Below are 8,012 nucleotides of genomic sequence, written 5' to 3'. Positions count from 1 at the left end.
CTCTGAAGTCCAGAAGCAAGAAACTCTGAAGGCCATGTTCTTCCCTCTGAGTTCAGAATCAGAAGATACAATGGTCAGAGGATCTGTGCTTTCCCTCTGACTCTGATCAACCTGCTTCACAAGTTCCAATACGAAGCATTCCTCTGATCAGAAGTCTCCTAGGTTAAAAGGTCAAGTCGCTATCCAAGTACAAAAGCAAGTGTACCTTCCTGACGACCTACCTAACGTTCTCAGCCACAGCAGAAGCTGGATTTTCCAGAACTGCCCTCCAACGGTAGCATTTCCCATGCAACGCTCAACCCTAATCCTTGGAGTATATATAGAGGCTGAAGATTGAAAGAAGCGGCTAGAAGAAGAAAAAATATACAAGAAGCAATACACACGCGCAAGACATATTCTAAGCTTTCTTTCATCTTGTAATTTATTTTAGTTTACACTCAGCTTATTCAGAAGCAAACCCTTGTAAACACCAACCTCAAACAGTTGTTTGATTTTTCCTTTAGGAGATCAAGGTTGATCGGATCCTAGAGAAGACTAAGAGAGTGAATCTTAGTGTGAGCTAAGTCAGTGTAATTGTTAGTCACTTGTAGGTTTCAAGTGCAGTTGTAACTCTTACCTGATTAGTGGATTGCCTTCATTCTAAGAAGGAAGAAATCACCTTAACGGGTGGACTGGAGTAGCTTGAGTGATTTATCAAGTGAACCAGGATAAAATCCTTGTGTGCTTTTCTATCTCTATCTTTTGCACTTAGTTCTCGAAAAGATTTGTTAAAATCTTTAAGGTGGTAGTTTTTGTACTGAAAACGTTATTCAAACCCCCCCTTTCTACCGTTTTTCATACCTTCAATTGGTATCAGAGCGCAAGTTCTGATTACCACACCTAACAGTGTTCAGTGATCCGGGCCGGTGTGAAAAACAATGGCTGCCACCACCAGTGAAACTCAAAGAGATGGTTACAACGCAAAGCCTCCTATGTTCGATGGTCAAAGGTTCGAATATTGGAAAGATAGACTGGAAAGTTTCTTTCTGGGTTTCGATGCAGATCTCTGGGATATTATTGTGGATGGCTATGAGCGTCCAGTTGATGCAGATGGCAAAAAGATCCCAAGGTCAGAGATGTCTGCAGATCAAAAGAAGCTGTACTCACAACATCATAAAGCAAGAGCAATTCTTCTAAGTGCTATCTCCTATGAGGAGTACCAGAAGATTACAGATCGTGAGTTTGCTAAAGGCATTTTTGATTCTCTGAAGATGTCTCATGAAGGAAACAAGAAAGTCAAAGAATCAAAGGCATTGTCTTTGATCCAAAAGTATGAATCCTTCATCATGGAGCCAAATGAGTCCATTGAAGAAATGTTCTCCAGATTTCAACTGCTTGTAGCTGGCATACGTCCTCTCAACAAGAGCTACACAACAAAAGATCACGTCATAAGGGTCATCAGGTGTCTTCCTGAAAGTTGGATGCCTTTGGTGACTTCAATAGAGCTCACGAGAGATGTTGAGAATATGAGTTTAGAAGAACTCATCAGCATTTTGAAATGCCATGAGCTGAAGCGCTCAGAGATGCAAGATCTGAGGAAAAAGTCCATAGCCTTGAAATCCAAATCTGAAAAGGCTAAGGTTGAGAAGTCAAAGGCTCTTCAAGCTGAAGAAGAAGAATCTGAAGAAGCATCAGAAGATTCTGATGAAGATGAGCTGACTCTGATCTCCAAGAGACTCAACCGCATCTGGAAGCACAGGCAGAGCAAGTTCAAAGGCTCTGGAAAGGCAAGAGGAAAGTCTGAATCCTCAGGTCAGAAGAAGTCATCAATCAAGGAAGTCACTTGCTTTGAGTGCAAAGAATCAGGGCACTACAAAAGTGACTGTCCAAAATTGAAGAAGGACAAGAAGCCAAAGAAGCACTTCAAGACCAAGAAGAGTCTGATGGTGACATTCGATGAATCAGAGTCAGAGGATGTTGACTCTGATGGTGAAGTCCAAGGACTCATGGCTATTGTCAAAGACAAAGGAACAGAGTCAAAGGAAGCTGTTGACTCTGACTCAGAATCAGAAGGAGATCCAGACTCTGACGATGAAAATGAGGTATTTGCTTCCTTCTCTACCTCTGAACTGAAACATGCTTTGTCTGATATCATGGATAAGTATAACTCCTTGTTGTCTAAGCATAAGAAGCTGAAAAAGAACTTATCTGCTGTTTCTAAAACTCCTTCTGAACATGAGAAAATCATATCTGATTTGAAAAATGATAACCATGCTTTAGTTAATTCTAACTCTGTGCTTAAGAATCAAATTGCAAAGTTAGAAGAAGTTATTGCCTGCGATGCCTCTGATAGTAAGCATGAATCTAAGTATGAAAAATCTTTTCAAAGATTCCTGGCTAAAAGCGTAGATAGAAGCTTAATGGCTTCAATGATCTATGGTGTAAGCAGAAATGGAATGCATGGCATTGGCTATTCTAAACCAATTAGAAATGAGCCTTCTGTGTCTAAAGCTAAATCCTTGTATGAATGCTTTGTTCCCTCTGGTACCATATTGCCTGATCCTGTACCTGCTGAAGTTGCTAAAAACCCTCTTAAAAAGGGATCTTTCTCTATGACTAAATATCATGCAAATATTCCTTTAAAATATCATGTTGAGACACCCAAGGTGATCAGAACCTTTGGGGTAACTAACAAAAGAGGACCCAGAAAGTGGGTACCTAAGGACAAGATTATCTATGTTGCAGATATCCTTGATAGCTCCACTGAAACACCAATCATGGTATCTGGACAGTGGATGCTCGCGTCACATGACGGGAGAAAAGCGTATGTTCCGAGAGCTGAAACTTAAGCCTGGAGGCGAAGTTGGCTTTGGAGGAAATGAAAAGGGTAAAATTATTGGTACTGGTACTATTTGTGTAGATAGTAGTCCATGCATTGATAATGTTTTATTGGTAGACGGCTTAACACATAACTTATTGTCTATAAGTCAATTAGCTGACAAGGGTTATGATGTTATATTCAATCAAAAGTCCTGCCGGGCTGTAAGTCAGATCGATGGCTCTGTTCTGTTTAACAGCAAGAGGAAGAACAACATTTATAAGATCAGATTATCTGAGTTGGAGGCTCAGAATGTGAAGTGCCTTCTGTCTGTTAATGAAGAGCAGTGGGTATGGCATAGACGGTTAGGGCATGCCAGTATGAGAAAGATTTCTCAGCTGAGCAAGCTAAACCTTGTCAGGGGCTTACCCAATCTGAAGTTCGCTTCAGACGCTCTTTGTGAAGCATGTGAGAAAGGCAAATTCACAAAAGTCCCTTTCAAGGCAAAGAATGTTGTCTCAACCTCAAGGCTGTTAGAACTTCTGCATATCGACCTGTTTGGACCAGTGAAAACTGAGTCTATAGGTGGCAAGAGATATGGGATGGTTATCGTTGATGACTATAGCCGCTGGACATGGGTAAAGTTTCTAACCCGCAAGGATGAGTCTCATGCTGTGTTCTCTACCTTCATTGCTCAAGTGCAAAACGAGAAGGCTTGTAGAATTGTGCGTGTCAGAAGTGACCATGGTGGAGAGTTTGAGAATGACAAGTTTGAGAGTCTGTTTGATTCCTATGGAATTACACATGATTTCTCTTGTCCCAGAACTCCTCAACAAAATGGTGTTGTTGAGAGGAAGAATAGAACTCTTCAGGAGATGGCTAGAACCATGCTCCAAGAAACTGGCATGGCTAAGCACTTTTGGGCAGAGGCAGTAAATACAGCATGTTACATTCAGAACAGAATCTCTGTGAGACCAATTCTGAAAAAGACTCCTTATGAATTGTGGAAGAACATAAAACCCAACATTTCTTATTTTCATCCTTTTGGCTGTGTTTGTTATGTTCTCAATACTAAGGATAGATTGCATAAATTTGATGCTAAATCTTCTAAGTGTCTATTACTTGGTTATTCTGATAGATCTAAAGGTTTTAGATTTTATAATACTGATGCTAAGACTATTGAAGAATCTATTCATGTTAGATTTGATGATAAGCTTGACTCTGACCAGTCAAAGCTAGTTGAAAAGTTTGCAGATTTAAGCATTAATGTTTCTGACAAAGGCAAAGCTCCAGAGGAAGTTGAGCCAGAGGAAGATGAACCAGAGGAAGAAGCTGGTCCCTCTAACTCACAAACTCTGAAGAAGAGCAGAATCACTGCAGCTCATCCTAAGGAATTGATTCTGGGCAACAAAGATGAACCAGTCAGAACCAGATCTGCCTTCAGACCCTCTGAAGAGACCTTGCTGAGTCTGAAAGGATTGGTGTCCTTAATTGAACCCAAGTCCATAGATGAAGCTCTTCAGGACAAGGATTGGATTCTGGCCATGGAAGAAGAATTGAATCAATTCTCCAAGAACGATGTTTGGAGCTTAGTGAAGAAGCCTGAGAATGTCCATGTTATTGGAACGAAATGGGTATTCAGAAACAAGCTAAATGAGAAAGGAGATGTAGTCAGAAACAAGGCAAGGCTAGTTGCTCAAGGCTACAGCCAGCAGGAAGGAATAGACTACACTGAAACATTTGCTCCAGTAGCAAGACTGGAGGCAATCAGACTATTGATTTCTTTCTCAGTAAATCACAACATAGTTCTACATCAGATGGACGTAAAGAGTGCCTTCCTAAACGGTTATATCTCAGAGGAAGTCTATGTTCATCAACCCCCAGGTTTTGAAGATGAAAAGAAACCAGACCATGTGTTCAAATTGCAGAAATCACTCTACGGTCTGAAGCAAGCTCCTAGAGCATGGTATGAGAGACTTAGCTCATTCCTTCTGGAGAATGAGTTTGTAAGGGGTAAAGTAGATACAACTCTCTTTTGCAAGACTTATAAAGATGATATCTTAATTGTGCAAATTTATGTTGATGATATTATATTTGGTTCTGCTAATCAATCTCTATGCAAAGAATTTTCTGAGATGATGCAGGCTGAATTTGAGATGAGTATGATGGGAGAATTAAAGTACTTTCTGGGAATACAAGTTGATCAAACACCAGAAGGAACATATATCCATCAGAGCAAGTACACTAAGGAACTTCTGAAGAAGTTCAATATGCTGGAATCTACAGTGGCCAAGACTCCAATGCATCCAACATGCATTCTGGAAAAAGAAGATATAAGTGGTAAAGTATGTCAGAAGCTCTATCGTGGCATGATAGGTTCACTTCTGTACTTAACTGCATCTAGGCCAGACATACTATTTAGTGTTCATTTATGTGCTCGTTTCCAATCAGATCCAAGGGAAACCCACTTAACTGCTGTTAAGAGGATCCTAAGGTATCTGAAAGGCACCACTAACCTTGGCTTGATGTATAAGAAAACATCAGAGTATAAGCTTTCAGGTTATTGTGATGCTGATTATGCTGGAGATAGAACAGAGAGAAAAAGTACTTCTGGAAATTGTCAATTTCTGGGAAGCAATCTAGTCTCATGGGCAAGCAAGAGGCAATCAACCATTGCTCTATCAACTGCAGAGGCAGAATATATCTCAGCAGCAATATGCAGCACTCAGATGCTCTGGATGAAACATCAGCTGGAGGATTATCAGATCCTTGAGAGCAATATCCCAATCTATTGTGATAACACTGCTGCAATTTCGTTGAGCAAGAATCCTATCTTGCATTCAAGGGCAAAGCACATTGAGGTAAAGTATCACTTCATTAGAGATTATGTGCAGAAGGGCGTACTTCTTCTGAAGTTTGTTGATACTGACCATCAATGGGCAGATATCTTTACAAAGCCCTTAGCTGAAGATAGATTTAATTTTATTCTGAAAAATCTAAACATGGACTTTTGTCCAGAGTGAAGATAGATCAGAACCTCTGATTATGATACTTCTTGATCAGAAGATGTCTAGTCCAGAAGGTAACTCAATCAGAGTGTGTGTGCCCACTGGTACTGACTCTGAAGCTGAGACAACAACACGTGCGTCAGAATTTCTGATGCATAGTTCCTTGTGCCCGTGTGACAGTCTGTTGTGATTGCGTGTAGATATGCTTATCTCCTGTGTGTGATTGTGTATTTTACTGTTACTGTCTATCTTTAATTTTCAACCGTTGATCTTAAAGTGCTTTTTGAATCAACAACGGTTATTTGATAAAACCCACTATACACACACGTTCTCTCTCACTTCCGGTTTTCACTCTCGCACTCCCTGCTTTTCAAAACCGCCTCCTTCGTGATTTCTCTCTCGATCTCTCTTCATCCTTCAAACTTCATCTTCTACCTCAAACCTTCAACCTCTTCAAAATGGTGAGACAAACCAGAAGATCTACTGCAGATGCACCTCAGTTCCCTCACATGGTAGTCGGGTTGGCAACGGGTCAACGGGGCTCTGAGAACCCAGCACAAGAACAAGCTCAAGCTCAAGAGGAGATTGTTCCTATTGCAGAACGGGGCTGTGCCGTTCACTGTGTATTTCCTCCTGAGGAACTCCAAGTCCTTGCAGAATGGAGATTCAACCTCGACAACTTGGCTGCAAATGGGTTTGATCTCCGTCCTGAAGTCCAAGCTCAAGGTTGGGGAAACTACTTCAATCGACTTCGAGGACCGGTGTATGAGAAGCTGGTAAAGGAATTCTGGAAGCACGCTGATTGTGATGACACTCAGGTGGTCTCTTACATACTGGGTAGGAAGATCATCATCACGGAGAAGTCATTCGTGAATTTGCTAGGTGCAGAAACTGCTCATGGGTATCGGTTCTCACTGACGGAATCGAAGCTGAAACCCAGAACCAAGGACATCGTCAACAAGGCCCTGTACACCACCTTCAAACCGGGCAAGACGAGCTACAAAGTGATGGACCTTCAACCCAAACTCAGGGTCTGGCACAAGATCCTGCTCAACTGCATCAATCAACGACCAAAGGGCAGTTCTCCAGACTACATCAACTTCAATCAGAAGGCGATGCTGTTCTTCATTCAAGACAAGGAGAAGATCTGCCTTCCCTACTTCCTGTTCTCCTATTTGAAGGAATGCATCCGGAAGTCTCGCACCACCTCCTCCATCAAGTCAGCCATCAAATATATCCCTTTTGGGAGGCTGATCTCAGACTTTCTCATTGAAAGCAACTTGGTGCAAGATTTGATCAATGCTGGTTGCACAGAGGATTTGAGCACAATTGTTAGCGATGTCTTCACTGCCAACTCTCTGAAGAAGATGGGTTTGGTCCAGAAGAAGATTGCTCCTGCTCATGAGGACACATCTTCTGAGATCAGAGGAAGAAGAATGCCTCTGAATGACTACCCTCTGTGGACTCAAGCAGACCATCCTGAAGCCATCAGATGCTATGTTGAAGACCTCAGGGCTCAAGGATTCGAGATTGACCTTGATGATTTCGTCAGCAGACTTCCACCAGCTCCAGAGTTTCCTTCTCCTCCCAAGAAGAAAACCAAGAGGAAGATGGTTCTGGACGAATCCTCAGAGGAATCTGATGTCCCTCTGGTCAAGAAGGCGAAGAGCAAGCCTGATGATGATGATGGTGATGATAGTGAGGATGGTCCTCCAAAGAAGAAGCAGAAGAAAGTCAGAATTGTGGTGAAGCCTACTCGGGTGGAACCAGCTGCTGCAGAGGTCAGAAGGACTGAACCTCCTGCCAGAGTGACTCGATCATCAGCACATACAAGTAAGCCTGCACTTACCTCTGATGATGATTTGAATTTATTTGATGCACTCCCAACTTCTGCCTTACTCCAACACTCTTCAAATCCCCTCACTCCTATTCATGAATCCCAGCCAGCCGCACAAACCACCTCTCCACCACATTCCCCAAGATCTTCATTCTTTCAACCTTCTCCTGCTGAAGCACCACTCTGGAATTTGCTTCAGAACCAACCCTCTAGGTCAGAAGATCCAACCTCTCTCCTTACCATTCCATACGACTCATTAACTTCTGAACCCATCATCCCCAACCAACCAGAACCCAAACCAACAGAACCACAACCCAGAACGTCTGATCACTCTGCTCCCAGAGCATCAGCACGTCCTGCTGTCAGAACC

Source organism: Lotus japonicus, chromosome 4 (assembly GCF_012489685.1).
Source record: "Lotus japonicus ecotype B-129 chromosome 4, LjGifu_v1.2".
NCBI classification, from domain to species: domain Eukaryota; kingdom Viridiplantae; phylum Streptophyta; class Magnoliopsida; order Fabales; family Fabaceae; genus Lotus; species Lotus japonicus.
The sequence above is the reverse complement of the archived record's forward strand: the minus strand, read 5'-3'. Positions refer to the sequence as shown.